This window comes from Lynx canadensis, chromosome A1 (assembly GCF_007474595.2).
Source record: "Lynx canadensis isolate LIC74 chromosome A1, mLynCan4.pri.v2, whole genome shotgun sequence".
NCBI lineage: Eukaryota > Metazoa > Chordata > Mammalia > Carnivora > Felidae > Lynx > Lynx canadensis.
This window is the reverse complement of record NC_044303.2, coordinates 218,346,369-218,368,294: the sequence shown is the minus strand read 5'-3', so window position 1 is coordinate 218,368,294 and position 21,926 is coordinate 218,346,369. Positions and strand designations below refer to the sequence as shown.

The 21,926-nt window shown below is 34.3% G+C and overlaps 1 protein-coding gene across 1 annotated transcript in view; it reads right to left on the bottom strand.

The window, feature by feature from the left end:
* Positions 1-16,657, bottom strand: part of CDH9 (cadherin 9) — a 137,158-nt gene extending 120,501 nt beyond the window's left edge. The window contains exon 1 of the mRNA XM_030306961.1: positions 16,534-16,657. The gene's annotated coding sequence lies outside the window, so the exon portion shown is untranslated. The remainder of the gene's footprint in view (positions 1-16,533) is intronic.
* Between the last annotated feature and the right edge of the window lie 5,269 nt (positions 16,658-21,926).

Here is a 21,926-nt window from a genome sequence, read left to right as displayed (position 1 = left end):
GCTTTTCTTATTACTCTCATAACACTATAGATAAAACATGGCTAAGGATAGTAATTTCTTGTCGGTTTTACTGAGGGGTCTAAAACCTAAAGTCACCAACAGATTATTTGTTGACATAAATCAATGATATGGTATCCAAGGACAGATTTATTAAAATATTCCAATATATAATGTCTCAAAGAAATAACTGACCTTTAATTTCTTTTTCAAAAAATCTGGTCTTTTACAAATTGAATGTTTTTTAGGGATTCATTTGACATTAGAATTGTTTGTTCTTCAAATGAATCCAATTTTGTCTTTAAAATTGGCAAACTGACATACTTTCTTTTTTTCCCAAAGACTGAACAGTTGTATTAACAAATTGTTCCATATTGTGCAATCTTTGCTATAATATAGAAATAATTTGTATATGTAAATAATGCAAAAATAGCACAGTTTTATAACTGCAAATATATACCTAAGTTCAATCAAATGAGCAGATTACACTATTTGAATTATCTGAACCAAAAATGGTTTGAAATATGTGACTGAAACTTTAATTTCTTTTAGGCAGCTGATAATTTGAATTCATTATTATAGTTGTGAACAGACAGAATGTTTGAAAGAGACTGGTGCTATAGAAATGACCAAGGGATACATTTCTGAATATTTGTGGACAGTGATGAAATTACATATCATATTCTTTTTATACATGGAAATGCTGGTATCAGTGGAGGACATTTAGGCAATATGGAGAAGGTCAATTGAACAGATGCAATTAGACCTAACACAGAGGAATCCACATCTCAGAAAATGTCTTCAGGGCACCTGTGTGGCTCAGTTGGTTAAGCATCTGGCTCTTGATTTCCACTCAGGTCATGATCTCACAGTTCGTGGGTTCCAGCCCAGCATTGGGCTCTATCCTGACAGCACGGAGCCTGCTTGGGATTCTCTCCCTCTTTCTCCCTTGTCTGCCCTTCCCCTGCTTGTGCGCATGCTCTCTGTCTCTCTCTGTCTCTCTCTCTCTCTCTCTTTCTCTCTCAAAATTAATAAATAAGCTTTAAAAAGGAAGAAAGAAAATGTCTTCAAGAGGGCCAGTCATGAGAACATGTTATCCAGGCCTTTGGATACTACCAAGCATTTCCATTATTTCTATTGTTTGCTCTCTCCCCACCCCCCACCCCAAGATAGAAGCTGGTTTGATAAACAATTGAAAGTTTAATATGATTAAGCAAAGATCCATTGACTTTGGAACTAATAATGCCCTTAGATGTTTCCTAGTAGATAATTTTTAGAGTGAAGAAATTAAATCCCAGTTTGATAAATGAATGCACATCCCTTATTCTCTGGTCTTTTTATTTCCCATTCATTGTTCTCTTTACCACACCAGCTTGGAGTGGAATCCCACCATGTAAAATTTGGTAAATAATTAATCAACTACACTTTAGTTCTTTTAGCATATCATTTGGCATAAATCTCTTTTTCTTTCTCTACATACAGAGTTTGGTTGGTTCATCTATCCGTTCAGCAAGGTTTGTAGAGACAACCAGGCCCAACCACAGTGGTGAATCAAATTGTGGTTATTTTTCACCTTTAGCTACACATGCTCACCAGCATGCCACATTTTACACGTAAAAGGTTATAAATCAAAAACAACTTTGTAAAAATATAAGGATTTACAGTGATAAAATAATCTTAATCACATAATCTATTCCTGGAGCCCTGGATTCTACTCTTGGCTTTTCTCCTCTAGGATCACTTTGAACAAACATCTCAGGGTCTTGCTTGTTATCCTTAATCTGTAAAATCAGTCAAACAAAATGTCAGGTTTCTTCTTGTTATAATAATCCTTAATTATATTGAATCATGTTTTTTTTTTCCATTTAAAATCTCCCTTCCAAGAGAGAGATCACATTTTATAGAATATATGTTTTTTTTTTCATTTTAAAGTAGCATGTAATATGGGGCGCCTGGGTGGCGCAGTCGGTTAAGCGTCCGACTTCAGCCAGGTCACGATCTTGCAGTCAGTGAGTTCGAGCCCCGCGTCAGGCTCTGGGCTGATGGCTCGGAGCCTGGAGCCTGTTTCCGATTCTGTGTCTCCCTCTCTCTCTGCCCCTCCCCCGTTCATGCTCTGTCTCTCTCTGTCCCAAAAATAAATAAACGTTGAAAAAATAAATAAATAAATAAATAAAGTAGCATGTAATATCATTAGAAACCATTATGATAACTTGGCTCTATTTTTATTTATAATGAAAATTGAAGAAATATTTTCCAAGAATCATATTTTTCAAAAATTTTCAAACATATTTTTCATACTCCTATAGTTGGGAGGGTTTTTGTTTGTTTAATTTTTTTAAATGTTTACTTATTTTTGACAGAGAGAGAGAGACAGAGCATGAGCGGGGGAGGGGCAGAGAGAGAGGGAGACACAGAATCCGAAGCAGGCTCCAGGCTCTGAACTGTCAGCACAGAGCCCAACGCGGGGCTCGAACTCACAGACTGCGAGATCATGACCTGAGCCGCAGTGGGATGCTCAACCAACTGAACCACCCAGGCTCCCCTGTTTGTTTTGTTTTTAGTGGCCCTTGTCTTTTACAAGTGTGATTGCTTAAATAATTTTTAACAACATTTCTTTAATTTTTCCAATCTGTTCTTATTGTTACTCCTACTCTCTGCATTCATGATTGATCATATGGTACTTTTAAAAGCCAGTGTATATTTCTTTGGAGAAAATATGTTGTCTAATCAAGTAAAGTCTTAGCATGGTCCAAAAGCATCTTTCGTCAACTATTGGGGGTATAATTATTTTTTTTATTTTTTAACTTCTTTTTGCAGTCTAGACAAGGAAAGTCCTACAAACATGTACAGAATATTGTAACTACTTTTCCCAAATACAGTGGTAAAATTCTCTAAAAACAGTACTAGGAACTGAGAGTTTGAGTATATTGTGAATATAATATTACTACTACTACTAATAGTAGTAAGCAAAATTAATATATACTAAGTGGCTACTATGATCAGCACTTTGATGTATGCATGATCGTAATCATTGTCAACAACACTAACGAATACAATTATCATTTTCACAGGAGGAAACTGAAATTTAGGAAGATGAAATAAATTAATGAGACCACACTGTAGGCAAGAGGTGGAGCTGGTGTTTCTGGTTCAAGAATCTGACATCTTAACCATTACAGTTAATCTTTAAGTAAATACTTCTCCCTACTCTGTAGAGATTTGTTCCTGCTCTGTAGCTCAAGGGAAGGGCAGGCAGATTTTGGCTAGAAAAGGGAGAAGCAGGGAATTAGTACATACAGAATTAGGCTCAGACAAAACGTTATAAATACCATACCTTCTAATGTGGTATATGAACCAGTTTTATTATTAAGCAATGTAAAAATTACCAAACATTATTCATCCAAAACAAAATTCACCCAAAACACCTTTACTTTTGTATTTCCCCATTGAAAACAACCAATAAACTTTTTGATATGATCTTAAAACTCCAAATTGCCACATTTCCATTTTTATTTTACAACTATTAAATACATTTTAGCCAAGTAAACACTATTAAGTAGGGTGATAAGCATATCATCTACATGTTATTTGGGGAGCAGAATGTTGTCATTATAATTGTCTACTTTGTACAAATGGTGTAGAACTCTCAATATCCATTTAGTACTATGTCCACAGGTCCTTTTAAAGAGGGGTGTCCAACAAGTCTTTGTGAGGATAAAGATCACTTTTCAGTAAATACATTGTTTACCCAAGACCCAAGAGAATATGACTGGGGTCATCTAATTTAGATAAGGTTAGGGAAATACTGAATGCCAACCAAAAGATTATCTAGAGTTCTGGTACAAAGAAATAAGAGTTCTTTTAATATAATTATCTCTGAAAATTTAACTAGAGATCCTTGAACAGAGGAAATCCGTAAAAAAGAAAGAGAAACCAGGAAAGTGTCAGAAAATAAAGGTAGGCATGACCGAACAAAGTGACGAAAACAGAACTTGCAGAAAATACACCCTTAGAAGTAGAGAATTTCAGTCACATGATTAAATTCTTTTGGAAACTGTATTAGAAGTATGAAAATCATATCCAAGGTAAAATCACATAGAAAGGAATCCACATTTCAAGGCATTTGAGAAAATTCTAGGACAGATTCTGCTCTTTCTAGTGCCTTCAAAAAGGATAGAACCTCCCTCAACATTTAGGATAAAGGAGAATCAATCCTATTATGGATTTCCCTTTGGGGGGTGTTGTGGTAGGGAAGACTTGTAAGACTAACAGTGCCTTATTATTATAGCTAATAATATAGAAATATACAGAGCTATACACAGGCATATTAGTTTTTGTCACAATGAGATATTCTTCCTTGCCTCAGCTTGAGTCTTCTACTTATAAAAGGAGAAACTAGACAACTTAATAATTTGAACACTCATAGTTAATATTTAAATACTATACAGCAGCTGAAATTCCCACTACTGTAATGAATAGTAACATTTAGTGAAAGTTTAACTTTGTATACCTGAAAAATAAATATATTATATTGGAAGTACTTATTTGATGAAGCAAAAGAAAAGTAAGAATGCAGGTTATTATTAATATAGCATTACTATGAAAACTGGAAAATGTTCAGCTCATGTTCTTATTACTAAATTTATAGGTATCTAAATAGGCATAATATAACAATGTAGTGTTTATATATTACAATTAATTGTAATTAGGAGTATATTATAAAATGAGCAAAATTTGTTAACATTGCAGGCTTTTGAGTCTGCCATTTCTTCTACCTAAAATAATGTTTCTCATAGTATTTCCTTCTCTCCATTCAGAATCAATTCAAATATTACCTTCTCAATAAAACTTCCCTCATACAACCTGTTCTATCTACCCCTTCGGTAACTCTCCGCCACACTGCCTATTTTCTTAGCATTTATCGATACCATATTTATCTTTTTTTATTATTTGTATCACTCCTCTAGAGAATACCTTCTTGTGATTAGAATCTCTTCTATCATGTTTACTGCTATAACCTCAGCACCCAGAAAAATGCAACATGCATAGTAAACGTTGAATAAATATTTGGCATCCATACCTGATTAAAGAACAAATTTATGAGTAATATAACTTAAAATGGTTTCTGTGTTTCATAAGTAACATTAACTCCATTTTATGCATATTATGGATAAACTATCAAATTGTTAATATTGACCACAAATACAACTTTCAAGTTAATTAATTTTTTTATGTTTATTTATTTTGAGAGGGAGAGAGAGTGCACGAGCAGGGTATGGACAGACAGAGAGAGAGAAAGACAGGAAGAGGAAGAGAGAGAATCCCAAGTAGGCTCCTGCTGTCAATACAGAGCCTGACAGAGTACGAGGTACAGCCCAATGCAGGGCCTGACACGGGGTCCAACATGGGGCCTGACTCGAGGTCTGATGCAGGGCTTGATCCCATAACTCTGGAATCATGATCTGTGCTGAAATCAACAGTCAGATGCTTAACTGACTGAGCCATGAAGGCCCCCCCACTTCCATGGTAATTTTAATCAATGTTATTCACAAGCAATCATTACCACTAATTTTGTTTGAACTTTTTTTTTTCCCCAAACTGCAGTAAAATTCTTATACAAATAAACCACCTTGATAAGCTCTATTCATTTTAAGGTCAAGAATGTCACTCACTTTATACTCACTAATATAAATCAATGAATAAAAGGGAGAAACCATAAAATGCTAGAAAAGGAAAATTAAATACCTGGCATTAAAATATGTGATGAAAAAAAAATATGTGATAATATGAGATACTATGAAATTTTATTACCATTGAAAATTTATCCAATGTTACTTATATTTAAAAGGCTTTTATAACTCATTCTTGTCTCCAAGATCCAAGTGTAATAAACTTATTCCAATTCAAGCAATAAAACTTATACTATTTATTTATGATAGCAAATATTCTAAATTAATTTTAATATAATAAATTTACAACACAAAATATTTCATTGTATGTTGGGTCAACTTAAGGAGCCATATGAGATATATATATCTTACCTAATTTCAAGAACAAAGAAATTAATTGAATTAAGCTAGGTCCCTTGTGCTTTTCTATATGGAGTACCAATAATTTTTACCTGAATATAATGAACCTGAGCAATAATATTCTTAATAATATAATAGTAATAACAGAAGTTATTCCAAGGACAATCATGTTTCCTCATAATACATTATAATATAGATACTGCTAATATCTTAACACATTAAGCTCCTAGAACTCCGAAGTATTAAAGACTTTCTCCGACTCATGTACTTTGGACGTCTGACCCCAGGACTCTTTCTAAGTTTTTTATTTATTGCATATTATATGTGAGACAATTTGCACCCAGAAGTGAAGATAACCTACCAACAAAACAGAACAAGTAAATGGAGCTGGGAAGAAACTAAGTCTGTTGACATTGCCAGCATACTGCATTTTTACTCTTATTCCAATAAAGTAGTATTATTAAATATTGATATTTTAATTCTATGGATTCAAGTTAAGCAGCCCATATTTTATTTTGGGGTGATATGAAAATTCCATGAATATCATGAAAGCTTTGGCCTTTTTTCCAGGGAACTCACACTAAATCATAAATACAATATTTCTGTAAAGATTTCAGAATAGTTTTGATCATTTGAAGCCTAAACTTTGAACTCCTTAAGGCTGTGGCCATATTTCTAAGAGTACCAATTTAGCTCAAAAACTTAAAACATAAAATAAACCAACTGCTGAAGACTTGGATTCAAAGCTGAGGAGTATTGATTTACTTCTAGATGTAACGGGATTATGGGCTGAGGGTAACAGGAGACAGGGTTACTTGACCAAATTCTTAATTGACAAAATTATGCTTTGTAGAATGTATCAGTTGTTAAAGAAATTGTAGGTGAGGTGAGCAATTAAAAGGTTATTATAATAATACAACAAAGAGATATTAAGATTCTTACAGGAGAAGCACCCCAATGACTAGACAGGAAGAGACCAATGTAAGGTGTGACAAGGGTTATATCTGTCAGAATTTGGAAACATCTTATAAGAAATAATTATATAAATAATTCTTTTTCTGTGTATGTCATAGGAAGCAGTGAGAAGGGATAAAAACATGGTCTTAGCTTAATTTGAAAAGTAGCTTTTAAAAGGGAGTTTTTAGTCCCAGTTATTGTGTGCCCCATATTTCACATTAGGATTTTTTTATTTCAATTTTAGAGACAGCATCAAGCAAATGTTCACCTCACACAGGGTAGCTAGAATGGTAGGGCAGTCTGTAAAATGTTACTTATATTAAAAGTGAAATAATGAGGGATATTTATATTGATGACTAAGTATAAGATCGACGCAGTTTTCTTTGAATGAATTTAATGCTATCAGATAGCAGTGGAGTAATGATTCCAAACTATGTGGGCAAGGCTAAGACAAAATAAAAAGCGTAGTTACAAACAGGTAAATTTTGTCGCATATAGAAAGAAGAGACTCTCTAACAACTGAAGTTGTTTGGAAACAACAACCGTGAGAGGTTCTCCCTAGCACATGTTTCACCACAGCACAGAGCGTAGGGACTGAGAGCAGGCACTCAATAATGAGTAAGTTCACAAATAAGAAACTGAAATAATCATCCGGTGGATGAATAAATTAATTATTGCCAAGAATCTGAAGGTCTTTTGCCTGATAGTGAATTTAAAAGAAAAGAACAAAGGGTACATACAGGATTCTGAATAGGCTGTACACATTGTGGATACTACATTAATGTACTAATGTTATGAGAAGCATTGCTTCTGCCTATACCTGCAAACTGTAAGACAGACGTCATTTCTACTACATGGACATGGGACAAAGACCAGCTTCTTAATGTGAAAAGTTTGTATGCATCGATTTTGGGTCTCCTGACGCCAACCAGTCAATATCAAAACAGTTTTCCAATTTGTCTCCACATACAACATACCTTATGAAACTTCAGAATGTAAGGATAGCCTTAGGTTTTTGAACCCCAGTTTTTCTTACCAATTCTCCAAAATCCTTATGCAGGACTGCATTCCTGGACTTATGGTCCAGGACTTAAGGTACTCTTGTCAGTACCAGTAAGTCTCCTCGTTCTACTCTTCTCTTCCTAATGAATTGTGACCTTGGTAATACTTAATCCTTTTAAGACCCATTGGCAGTCAGTTAGAAAGTGAAAGTAGAGGAAAGGTGGAAAGGAGAAGTGTTTCTAAAATCGCCCATGAATATATCGACCAATATTTATTAGCTCCACATCTAAGGAATTTCTCATGTTGGCAAAGCTACTTTTGTGTTACAGTTTGCTGAATCATCTCCCCACAATGCAAGCCAAGTTAAGGAAGACAGGCCCTGGTAGTTAAATAGTCTGTCTTTGAAGTGGAGGTGTGGTGGGGGTGGGGAATAATGAGAAGGGGATAGAAGCAAAGCAGTAAAACTTGGAAAAGGAAGTAGCAGCAAAGCTAAAGTTGCAATAAAGGTAACAAAGCACGTGTTCATGAAAAACAGCAAGAGAAAGAAATCATCACAGTTCATTGCATGGAACAGACCAATCAGCTTTCTATTAATCATTATAAATTTGTACTCAATTTGATAGAAGGCAGTGGATAAGGCACAGTTTAAGTGAAGTCTGTGTTAGCCACCAAATGATTTAAAATTAAAGCATAAGAGAAAGGATAAAAGATGGATGTAATATCTTTTCCTACATATTATAATTATATTTTAAAGAGAAAACATAAAACGTGTCACCAAACATATTAGAAATAGTAACATATTAGTGTATCATATATGCATATGTATAGTTATTAGTATATCAGGTGATACATTTTATTAGTATATATGTTGTTTAAAACTTTTTAATCACATCCTAAATACTAAAACCCCTTCTGTAAACTTAACATATGCTTACTTTCCTATATACTAAATTAGTGGAAAATATTCTTGTAGTAGATTGATTAATTAATGCTTTAAAATATTTTTTTTTCATAATGGAGATAATTGAAGAGCAGTTTCCATACAAGTTCTAGGTTAGAGAAGCGAAATTCCAAGAATAAGAAACAATAAAAACATCATTGCATCTAGAAAACTTATCTAAAACTGAATTTTTAATAAAATATATATCACTGATAGCTTATAAGAAATCTCTTATTGGTAGAAAGCCATTGTATTGTATTGAATTCATATAGAATTTTATAATTTAAAGTTACTTATTTATTAAAATCTGCTTCCAAATCCATATTTTATAGAACAAAATATTGTTTATAAATAGTTAGGGATATGTTTGTCCAAACCCATAATCTGGATCAAATTTTCATTCCAGGTAGAATTTCCTCATATTCTTTTCCTGTGGGCTGTTTACTTACATTTTCTTATAATTTTAGAAGAGTACAATTTATAAATATATTGAATGAAATGAATGCAAGTCATATACAAATGACAGTTTTATTCTGAAATAACATTTTGTTCCTCCCTGAATATATTTACTCAATGTCAACATAAGACTTCCATGACCACAATTTACTCTTGGGTATAATGGAGGAGAATCTCCATGCTCATGTTTATTTTATTTATTTTATTTAATTTTTTTTAAATGTTTATTTTTGAGAGAGAGAGAGAGACAGAGAGAAAGCATGAGCAGGGGAGGGGCAGAGAGAGAGGGAGACACAGAATCCGCAGCAGGCTCCAGGCTCTGAGCTGTCAGCACAGAGCCCGACGTGGGGCTCGAACCCACGAAGTGTCAGATCGTGACCTGAGCTGAAGTCTGAGGTTTAACCAGCTGAGGTACCCAACACCCTTCCATGCTCCTGTTTAAATAAAGGGTTGCAGTGATACCAAAGGCAGTGCTTCATTTGTTTAGTAGCAAGCCTAAAAACAGCATAGGTCTGGGAAGATGTCAGATCCGCGATGGCCTCATTAGAAAATTCAAATTGTGTGACTCTTCTCCTGAGCATGGCATGAAACCCCACCTCTTCCTAGTCTCCTTTCTATCATGTGGTCTCCATCAGTTTCAATATTCATCTTTGGGTATAAGTAATTATATCATATCAAGTAGCTTCCTGATATATATTTATTTTTTAAATAATATCAGAACAATTGTCTTATTTGTCTAAAATCACAAAAAAATTCCAAAGTTGGACATTTCTTATTTTAAGTAGCATTCCATATTCAGCCATTGAAAATGAAATTTTACATGGCTTTCAAGTCCAAAGTAGTGAAGTTGAGACACATCATACATATCTTTATATCTATGTCGGTATAGAGAAATAAACATATAGATACAGTGCTGATAAAAACTCTTCATTTTAATGCGTAAAATAACATGGCAATATTAAAAAGGATGTTTATTATTGATATTCACTGTATTTTAATAGAACTACCTATTTTAAAGTGACCAAAGTTAATTTTATCATAAAGAAAAATATATTTATTGCAGGTATGACAATAACATTCTTCGTTGTTAATGATTGTATCAGAGGTCTCAATTCTAAGCTAAGCATAAAAATCAGACAAATATGATTTGCATACATAATCATACATATTATTGTAATAGTACATCAATTGTTTCATCTTTCGAAGAGTAAGTACTGTCAGAAATACAAATCTAAACTTTATGTTAAATATAACAGAATTAAATCTACCTATAAAATATCACATCATCTAGATAAACTGGCAAGATCTGGGGGAGAAGGAAAAATATCATCTTTCTTTTAATAGTTAATCTAATTCCTGCTCAGTACATGCACACATAGTTGATTTATAATGTACTAATAGGTTATAACATTAATCTAGAAGGAGTGGTAATAATACAAATATTTATCCTTGTTGTATTAAGTATTGTGTTTATCTTATTAGATATAAGGAAATGATATTTAATCTTAGTATTATATTTTAATATAAAGCAATTTTTCAGTTAAGCAAATAATTTACCCAGTAATATAAGTATAAAATGCCTTGATCTAATCCTCAGCTAGGGAAAATAACCAAGTAAATAACTTTAAAATTCCACCATGTACTGTGCTTTCTTTGTATTATACATAGCAAATGAAAAATAATAAGGATTTTATTTTCTGATAGTAATAATAATCTAATTTTTACCAATATGATTTGAGATAGCATTATAATTCCTACTTTACATGATACTTTACCTCCCATGGTAGGAGTGGGTAAAGAGATTATATTTTTATGAGGTTTTCAAGAGTTGCGGACATTCAGTGGAGAAAAATTATTTCTGGTTAGGGTTTTCAAAAGTGAAAGTCTAATTCCCCCTATTCAAAAACTTATCCAGATCAGCCATAACACATGGACTATAATTGAGTTTATTTTTTCCAAAGTTAAAAAAATATATAGTATTGCTATGTCATTATTTATTCATAATATAACATCTATAATCACCTGACAAAAGAGCTTTTTAGTGTATAATGAATGTTATACCATTTTAACAATTTAGAACTACAATTGATGTATACATCGATATGATTGTGTTTTCCATATATTTTTTGAGTCTACACACACATAAACACACATACACACAGAGATACCTACAGATACAAGTATACAGAATTATGAATGGGAACACAGATATAGATGCAGGTATGTATATTTAAGACAGAAAGGTACAGATATATAGGTTACTTTGTAATTTGACCTGTGAGTTTTCTCGGATGTTTCATCTGTGATTTAATTACCACTACAGTGAAAAAGATTTGAATTTCTTGAATTTATGGTATATTCTTTGCATTTTAAAGCATTGATAACACATAGAAGTGAATATTTAAAAAATATTTCTGGCAATTACATTAAATTATTGCAGTAACCTACTTTAGTGGAAAAAAAATAGATGGTGAGAAAGTTACTTGATTATCTGGGGGAAAACTCCCCTTGAAAACTTCCAGGTTCAATGTCCCAGTTTTAGAAAAGCAGAATATTTCACATGTCTTTTGTCACAGGAAGTGGTTATTGGTGTTTATTTGTTAGACTACATATTGTTATACGTGTTGTATCTCCCTTGTTATACTGGCTTCCCGTGAATATTATTTCTAGATTACTATGACTTTCCTGAAATTGGGTTTCAGTAAAATGGGGAAAAAGTTCTTTATGCATTGGATACTTAATTAATAATAAACAAAGTATAGTAAGCTTAGCATATTCTAATATAAATTCTGTCAGGTATATCTATTTCTTAAATACATTTAGGAACACATTCAACTTTAAACTCAAAAATCAAATAAAAACTATTAGCCACTGCTATTTCCATTAGAAGATGAATAAGTGTTGAGAGTAAAAAATTTAATGAAGTCATCCATGCTCTTCACAACTATAAAGCTAATCTCAAGAAGTGATATGAAAGGCAAGCTTTTTAATTCATACTTATGAAATAATCATACACTCTGGTGTTTCATTGATTAATTAGAAAGACCAAGACTTATCTTGCTCTTGAAGAGAAAAATAATACAAGAGCACTCATTCCTCCTGCAATTGATTTATAATTTGGCAAAGTAATGCAAAAGCACAGAAAAGGAAAAAAAGAAAAGAAAAACTCTGTCACTTTCAGAAAATATTTAGGTGTTCTCCTCTTCCCCACCTTTCCTCTTGAAAATAAATCTCTTTCCCTCTTTGTGTGTGTGTGTGTGTGTGTGTGTGTGTGTCTCCCTCTCTGTCTCTGTCTCTCTCTCTGTGTGTCTCTCTCTCCCTCTTTCTCTCCTACACACTCATGCATGCACACACACCTCACAGCAACAAAAACAATACCTTATGAGGTTACCATTTTCCCTTCCTAAGCAGTAAGATCCATTATCATGACTTTTATGTTTGGGGAGATGTTTCTTGGTAGTGCTAATATAAAATGTCTTGCTTAGGCTCCAGAGATCATGCTTTTATTCAGGCACTTTGCATTCTTAATGTGGCTGTAAGACCATCTCTTACTAGTGCTAAATTTAGGGATAAGAACATTAACATATTAGGACTGCTATGGAAATGTATAAAAGTGCTATAAAGACACTCACCTCACTGTGCATTTCCTACCATATTTTAATGATAAAGATAATGGTGGTTCCAGGCAGAGGATTTGAAGTGACTCATAAGAGAAAAAAAAACTTTTTCAGAATGTTTAAAGCAATCCAGGAGATACTGTTGTCAACTAAACACTGTGTGTATGTGTGTGTGTATACCAAATGATTTTCATGAGTCAACATTATTTATTTTCACATAATGTTGCCAATTTTAATATACAATTTGACAACATTGGATACATAATCTTATCTTTTTAAACCTCCATTTTCTCATGTAATATCAGAGTTGAAGGTGGTTAAAATCCCTTTTCTAAAGTTCTAGTTTTATTTAAACACCTAAATAGGATAGCATCATGGGTATTAAGAGACTTTGGGGGGATATATTTTAAGACACAACTCATTTTTTAAAACAAATATGCAAGATACAATGAACAAAATTATGTTACCTTAGGAAAGATGTTCTACAATGAAAAATTATTACAAATTAGCATCAGGTAAAGACAAAGCTAGTTAAAACCAATGTGGTTTTGGTTCTATTTCACATGCTGTCGTCTTTCTTAAGAAAACTTAATTTTAATTAAGTAGATAATTTAAGCAGTAAAATACCAAAGAACTTAACTAGACTTTTGTCTAGTTTTGACAATAGAACAAACTTACTCTACAGTTAATATTACTATTGATTTAATATTTATATTATAATATGGTAATATAAATTATATTTATAACTTTATAAATATAATATCAAAAGTATTGATATCGAAGTCATAAGTATAAATATATACTTTAAATGTATAAATATTTAAAATATCACGTTGGACGTTTTGTAAGTTATCACACTGTTTTTTCGAATGTTAGATTTATTTATACTTTAGATTTAAATTTTCATTTGAGAGAACAAAATTAGTCTTAAAGAATATAGCAATCTAATGATCCATTACATTGAAACATCTGTATTAATGCTAAGTAATTATTCATTTAGACTGTTCACTTTCATAGAGAACAAATTACAGCCAATGTTTATTCATGACATATTCACATGTATTCTTTAAATTAACTTTCATCTAAATTTATACTTTCCTGCGTACCATATATTGCCATATTACTCATATATTTTATGTTAAACAATTTGAAGCATTGTCCAAAGCATTCTGATTAACTCCACCTATACATTGTGCAAATATTATAGAAAAGGCGTATCTACTTCAAATCACTATGTCTAAAGAGAGGTAAGCCAGTGGAAAAAATTTCTCCGGTTATTGTTTTTTAAATCCCAGTTGGTGAATGCACCATAGAAAGGACACTTCAGAGACTAAACTTTGTATATACAGGGGTTGTAGGAAAATACCAAATGAAATCTCTTCATGGAAGGTGACATTCAGAAGAGCTTCTGATCCAACATGAAATGTATCAGGTCAAACAACACAACATTTAAAAAGATCATTTGAAAGCCAACTTTGATATTGTGATCTTGCTACACATAGGCAATGGTACAATACATTTTTGCTTCAAATATGCAACGAATACAACATTGGTGAGTAATTATGCAAGACCATTTCAAAATTATCTTAAAAGCTATCAGCTAATGTAATAAAGGGAAAGACATATTTTTTCATCCCAGAAAATAATGTTATCTTAGATGACTTGTCTTGTTAGTCTTACCAAATCTATCTGACTTAAAGTTAGAGAATTGCTTTCAAATTGATACTACTATCTGCTTCCCCTGAAGCATTTTTCTGTTCATTATTCTCAGAATTAGATTTGCTCGTACCATGCACTTTACCTTACATTTTCTCATTTTTCAAAACAAGCAACTACCAAGTTGACAGTATTTCAGCATCTCAGCATACATCTACTAAGGGCATAGAGTTATTTCGTACTCTTTCTTTGTGAAAACTTCGGTTGAATTCCCGTGCTTGATGCCAAGACCACAAATGCATGCTGCTCCTGTTATGTCTAAGTTCTTTGCTACTACGTGCTGAAGCAACGTCCTATTTCATTTTCTTTATCTTTTAAGAGATCTACTGTTCAAACCTGGATTAGCCAGGTTCATGGTTACACAAATGTGTTCTACATGTGACATAGCATTGCCTCGGCAATGAAGCAGGCAATGAAAATAGGATTTATCCTCCAATGAATGCAGTAGATTTTAAACACATTTCTTTTCCAGTTAAGAGCACTGAATGATCAAATTCATTTTTAGTCAGCTATGGCTGAAGATGGGTAAGTCTTCTTATTCCATAGATAAAGAGCCAAATGAAGATTTCTTCCTGCCACGCAAAAGTTACCACTTTTTCCTGTCATGAAATCATTCATTTTTTTGTGCTACATGGATTTGGAAAACCTTGTGGAAAAATATCTTTATTATTAGTAATCTCGTAGATCTATAACATAAAATATTAAATGACAACAGATCTTCAGAAAAGACCTCCAATTTCTCCTCGGACCTATAGTCCACTACATTCTCATCAAAAGTTGATCATACAAATAAATGTGAACTTAGCTACTTACTACAGGTGATCACCTTTCTTTTAGTGCACCTTTGGTTTTCAAATTAGATTCTGAGAACACACACTGTTACCAGTCTCTAAGTGTCAATACTATAGAATGCTGACAACCTTGTAGTTGAAATTCATCATGCTTTTTTTGAAATTAATGTGCTTAAGAATTTAATTGATGTGAATGGTTATGTTGAGTATGCAAAGAAAAATAAAACAATGCTTCATCAAATCATTGCATTTTCCATATCATTTCAAAAAAACATGCCAATTTTGCCTTTGATGCTCTCCCTTCTGTGATTTTCATCCAGTCTTTACTCTATTAAGATACATTTGCCTGTGATAATGGAGAGCAATTATAGCCAACAGAGGTGCACCTTCAGAATGTTGACTTGAGTGAGAGCCATAAATATGTGGAGAAATCTTCTTTGCGAGGTATAGTGATCACCTTAATCCTGACAGCCTATGTCCGTCTGTCTCTACATGTGTTATTTGTACTATTTATATATTATTTTAATATTAAAACTAAAGAAATTATTTATTCAATGATGAATAAAGATGCCTTTATTTTTGACAGTTCTGACTCAGATTTTGGAACCAAAAGTTATGAGAAAGCCAGGAGACCATTTCAAATTAATATAATAATAGCATACATAAACACATTAATGTGAGTAATTCAACACCCCTCCAAATCAACAAACGCAATGTGAAGTTTAGTTTTATTTTTATAATAATGCTCCATGTGCAAATTTTAGCACGATGAAAAGAGCTTAGATGGGTATCTGCTTTGTAAAAGTAAAATATGAAGCAAGCATTGCTAGTTTTTTTCACTGAGCATCTTAATATCTTATTCAAATACTACAAAATAAATTCTTACCTGCTTCCCAACAAATGTTGAGGGAAGGAGAGAGAGAGTGCAAAATAAAGCAACTAGGAGAAAAGCAGTATTTGTACTACTTCAGTATAAGAAAGCAAAAACTGAATAGATTGTATAGTCAGGTAAAGTAAATAGCATTTACCTTGGTTAGTAGCGGAACTGAGTTTAGCCCTGCTCAGCACTGACAACAATTCCGGTGTTGCTTCTGTCTCGTTCCTACTCTTCTCTTTTTATAGTATCTTCACAGCTGAAGCTTCATGCATCTCAGTGTGCCTCCCTCTCCGAGCATCACTTTTAACTCAGACAGGCAGGAAGCTGAAGCCAAAGAAACTCTCTGTCTGATTGGTTTCCATTCAGCGTTTCTGATTAATAAGAGACGTCCCTCACGTAGGAAGATATTGCCGCTGATGGCGCTGCAGGGCTCAAGGGTTGGGGCTGGGGGAGGAAGACCTGTTCAGGCACAGCGATTTGCAAGCGAATGAAGTCGGAGGGTTCAGAGAGGAGGGCTTTGTCAAAGACCCCCACCGGAGAAAATAACCCAGTGTTTTTAGTCTCGGTTAATCAGCCCTGCTTAATCTGTTTGCAATTGGGAGAGAGGTCACAGCGTGTCTGTAACCTGTAAATCATCTGTGGAAAACATGTATCTCATGGAGAATGCTTCTGCTCAAAAGAAATTTTGGCTACAGTTCCTGCAGAATTCACGACTACCTATTTCAGTTCAGTACCACAATTTCAAGTTTACGAAAATGAAGAGAAAGAATCCAGATCGCATTTATCATTGATCATGAATTGTTATCTGTCACTGAGTTTATAAACTAAAATAACCTTTCAAAAACAGTGATTTAAAAACATCTAATAACTGACGTCCTAATGTGTTCTTTTTAAGCAAGGGAATGATTTCAAATACAATTTCAAATTTCTGCAACCCTGCTTTTTATTTGATAATGAAGTGGGGGGGGGGGGTTCACCTTGTCCAGAAATGTCAAAATTAATTGTGACCATAGACACATCACAAGAACTTACATGGTCCACCTGTTAGATTCACTGTTATACACTGTACATTATTAGAGAGAGTAAAACACGAGAGAGTCAAACCCTGTTTCAGAAGAGAAGTCTCTTTAGTACTTCTGGAAATGGCACAATAAGAAGGATATTGATTAGTAGATAAATCCTTCTGAAAAGAAGTTCTAGTAATAGTTGTATGAAATGCACGGTGGGAATATGGCTCACTTTATAACGGCTCGTTAAGTCACAATAAGTAAATAGCTTAAGTGCCAAAAAATATCAATATCCTATTTGATGCTTCAAAGGAAAACTGACAATAGAAAATAAAAATAAAATTGCCACCTCCCACCCCAACAGTGACATTTATCTATAAAGTATAGATTATAGAGCCGCCTATTTGTGGCATGTGCACTATGGAAGTTCATTTCTTAAAAGGGAAAACAAATACTTAGAAAATACAGTTTTACATATCCCAAAATAAAACATGGCACCACTAATACATGGTAATTGAACTTGGAGTACAAGGTTTTTAAATAATTGTGAATTTCAAGTGTAGGAAATGGACAAAAAAAAACGGACTTCATTTTGCTCATCTACAAATGAAAGAACAGAAAACAGAAATAAAGCTTTATGCATATTATCCAGGGTTAGATGGATCCAAGTGGTTAAGAACAGCTTAGTGAATTCTTCATGGAGGCTAAGAGTGTTTTCTTGAGGCAAAGATATTTAATATAAAATTCACACACTCTTTTATACTCATTTCTTCCAGGTCTACTTGTTACTTTAAATAAAAGTGTATATTATAGAAGTCTCTTTGTTAATTCTGAGATAAAGTAGTATATGTAAAGTGGGAAAAAGAACCAAACAAAATATTTTATCATAGTTTAACCTAAATATTCACAAATACAAGCTTTAAATCCCTAAAGTTGAATAGATGTCATTTCAAACCCAACTGTAAGAAAAAACCTGTTTTGTCTGAAACTACAATCCAACAAGCATTCTATTGTTACCTGATTTGAAGTTATTTTTACTACTTCTAGAGAAAGTGGGGGGGGGGGAGCATTTTTACCACATTAAAAAAATGGTTATGGTTGTGCTATCAGGAATCTTCTGCTCTTTTCTTCTTTTTCATAATGATTATGAAGCATTTGAAAACAGAGGGCCTAAACCATGGAATTTTGGAAAATTATTTTGTATCGTATGTATAGCTACTTGTAAATTTTCATGTAGAAGTAGAAATCTATATTAAATAAAACATTTTAATTCTTAAAATAATGTTTATGAATATTTAGCAACAGGTTTGCACAAAAATATTATTCATTCTTATTATTTATAGTAGGAGTATATTTTCCCTTCTGATATACTCACACATCAAAATCATTAACAGTAAATGTAAAATATTATTTGAATTATTCTTTCCAAGATTATTTTAGCATAAGCTAACTTTTCTTAATCGTTTGGTACTGTAAATGTGTCAGAAGAGCCAATTAGTGAGGCTAGCAAAGAGCAAGGCATGGCCAGCTATCAGCGAAAGTCCAAGGCCTGTCCTGGCATCAGTCCAAAACAGGACCACAAGAGGCTGGATGAAACCAGACAGGCCCAAGATGCCATGACAGGAAACAGGAAACCCCTAACCAAATAAGGAAGAAAAAGTATGGAAACCTCCTTCCAAGGAATCCCGGCCTCAAGCAAGGCAGATTCCACCCTTTGTTAATAACTGTGGATAGGGGCGCCTGGGTGGCGCAGTCGGTTAAACGTCCGACTTCAGCCAGGTCACGATCTCGCGGTCCGTGAGTTCGAGCCCCGCGTCAGACTCTGGGCTGATGGCTCAGAGCCTGGAGCCTGCTTCCGATTCTGTGTCTCCCTCTCTCTCTGCCCCTCCCCCGTTCATGCTCTGTCTCTCTCTGTCCCAAAAATAAATAAACGTTGAAAAAAAAAATTAAAAAAAAAAAATAACTGTGGATAAAAGATACAAACCTGAATCCCTGGGATGCAGCTCTCTCTCTGTCTCTCTCTCTCTCTCTCAAGCTCATGTGCTTTCACATCTGGAAAGTGTACTTTTGCTTTAATAAACTTTCCCGCCCTTGTCACTCTCCCCCATGTTGTGTCTGTCCTTGAATTCTTTCTCCTGACAAGATCAAGAGTCTCTGGTGACATCCTAGGGATGGCTGGGTTAAGGCCTCAGGGCCCAGGTTCTCCCCATTTCAAGCAGCAACAAATGTCCCATATGAAAACAAAACAAACAAAACAAAAAAGAAAACATGTCTTTGAATTTTTTTATTTTCTTTATATTTGAATGTAATGCATCTCCATACTCAAGGGCTCCACCTATTTAATGCTGTTCAAAGCAACTCTTTATCCTTTGATATTGTGATTCATTATAAAACATAAATATTTAGTCTTCATCCATATTTCTGGCGCAGAGCTCCTAAAACCTTTGAAATTCCAAAGTGATGAGAGCATAAAGTTGTCTTTTGTTATGTTAATTAGATGGCTTTTCTAACACCACAAAGGATGGGGGCTGGTTGCCAGGAGAACCAACCATGTGATTAGAAGGTTAGAACTTTTAGTCCTATACCCTTGATTTCTTGGGCGAGGGGTGGAGGTAGAGGTTGAATCAATCGCCAACGATCAATGACTTTATCAGTCCTGCCTATGTAAAGAAGTCTCCATAAAACTCAAAAGCACAGGCAGGGTTCAGAGAGCTTCTGGGTTAGGGAACACCTAGAGATTTGGGAGAGTGGCACATTGGGATGGGTCATGGGTTCCATGCCTTCTGTATCTCTTCCATCTGTCTCTTCTTGAGTTATATCCTTTTATAAAAAACTGGTGATCTAGTAAGTAAAATGTTAGTCTCAGTTCCCTGAGCCCTTGAACCTAAGGTGGGGCCTTATTTCTGAACAAGAGGAAGCGGCTTGGTCAGAAGTAAAGGTTAGAGCCTGAATTTGTTACTTGCATCTGAAAGGAATGGGGGAGGAAGGAGGTAATCTTGTGGAACTGAACCCTTAACCTGTGGAATATGATGCAACTTTCAGATAGATAGTGTCATAATTAAGTTAAATTATAGGACAACCAACTGGTGTCCCAAGAATTACATGTTGGTGTGGTGAACCTCCCTGCCTCCACATTAGAATTGGTACTGGAACCTATTTACCCTGCCACATAGACAACTCCAAATATTTTCCTTTTGAATTTTAGTAATTTTAGACTGTTGAGAAAGAAATATTGAAAAAGTCAAGTAGTCATAATGCTAGTTTATCTTGCACTGAAATGGAAAATAACAAGATGAATTAATGAATAAAATGAATTTTATGCTAAAGTGAGTTGTTGAGCACACAATTGGCCCTTCAGTGTTCAGAGAGCACCATGAAGACATGGTATTGAACTGGGACAACTGTGAGAAGTATCCTGGGCTATGACACCACTCCTAAGACCACCCTGGAATTTAAAACCAACAGCTGAGAACTGCTCACCTCTTCCCAGCTCAAATCTTTGTAGAACATCTGTTGCCTGCCACTGTTAAGACTAACCCCCACAAGACCTTGAAACCAAGAATTTGCTTCTATAATCTAGAGATTAAACTGTAATCAGGATGGAGCAAAATTTATGAATTATTCCCTCTTTTAGCCTAACACGCTGTCAATATTAGTCCGGTCACTGCTCACGTTCCTCCTTACATCATGTCCTCTCTAAGTTGAAGTTTCCCTGTCATTTCCCCATGATTCTTGTCACAATGTGCTTTGAGATCTCCCCACATCTCATCAAAATTCCCTCAGACCAGTTATACCCACTGGTGAATCTGTTTTAACATCAGAAAATTGTGTCCTGAGCCTTTTCTTTGGACATTCCTTTCGATTCCCAGCTCTAACTCAAAGATGGCTATTGTCTGAAGATTCTTTTCTGTTTCATCTCCTTGTTGAAATCAGTTAAAAGTGAGATGATTATTACTCATTCATTGAAGCTGAGTATAGTACTTGGTTTAGTTTCTCCTTCTCCTACCTGCTCTCCTTCTTCTTTTTCTTTAAAATTTTTTCCATGTGTATTTATTTTTGAGACAGAGAGAGAGAAAGGGAGCATGGGTGGGGGAGAGAAGAGACAGAGAGGGAGACATAGAATCTGAAACAGGCTCCAGGCTCTGAGCTGTCAGCACAGAGCCCGACACAGGGATTAAACTCAGGAATGGTGAGATCATGACTTGAGCCGAGGTCAGATGCTTAACTGACTGGACCACCCAGGTGCCCCACTTTTTCTTCTTCCTCTTCCTCTCCTTCTTCTCCCATTCCTTTGCTTCCTCCTCCTCCATTATTACGTTGTTGTTGCTGTTGTTTTGATTTTTAGCCACTACTCTCATCATTCTTTTTTTTTTTAATGTTTAGTTACTTATTTGGGAGAGAGAGAGAGAGAAAGAGAATGAGCACAAGTGGAGGGGGAGCAGAGAAAGGAGAGAGAATCCCAAGTAGGTTCAGCACTTTCAGCATAGAATCTGATGTGGTGTGCAATCTCAAGAACTGTGGGATCATGTACTGAGCC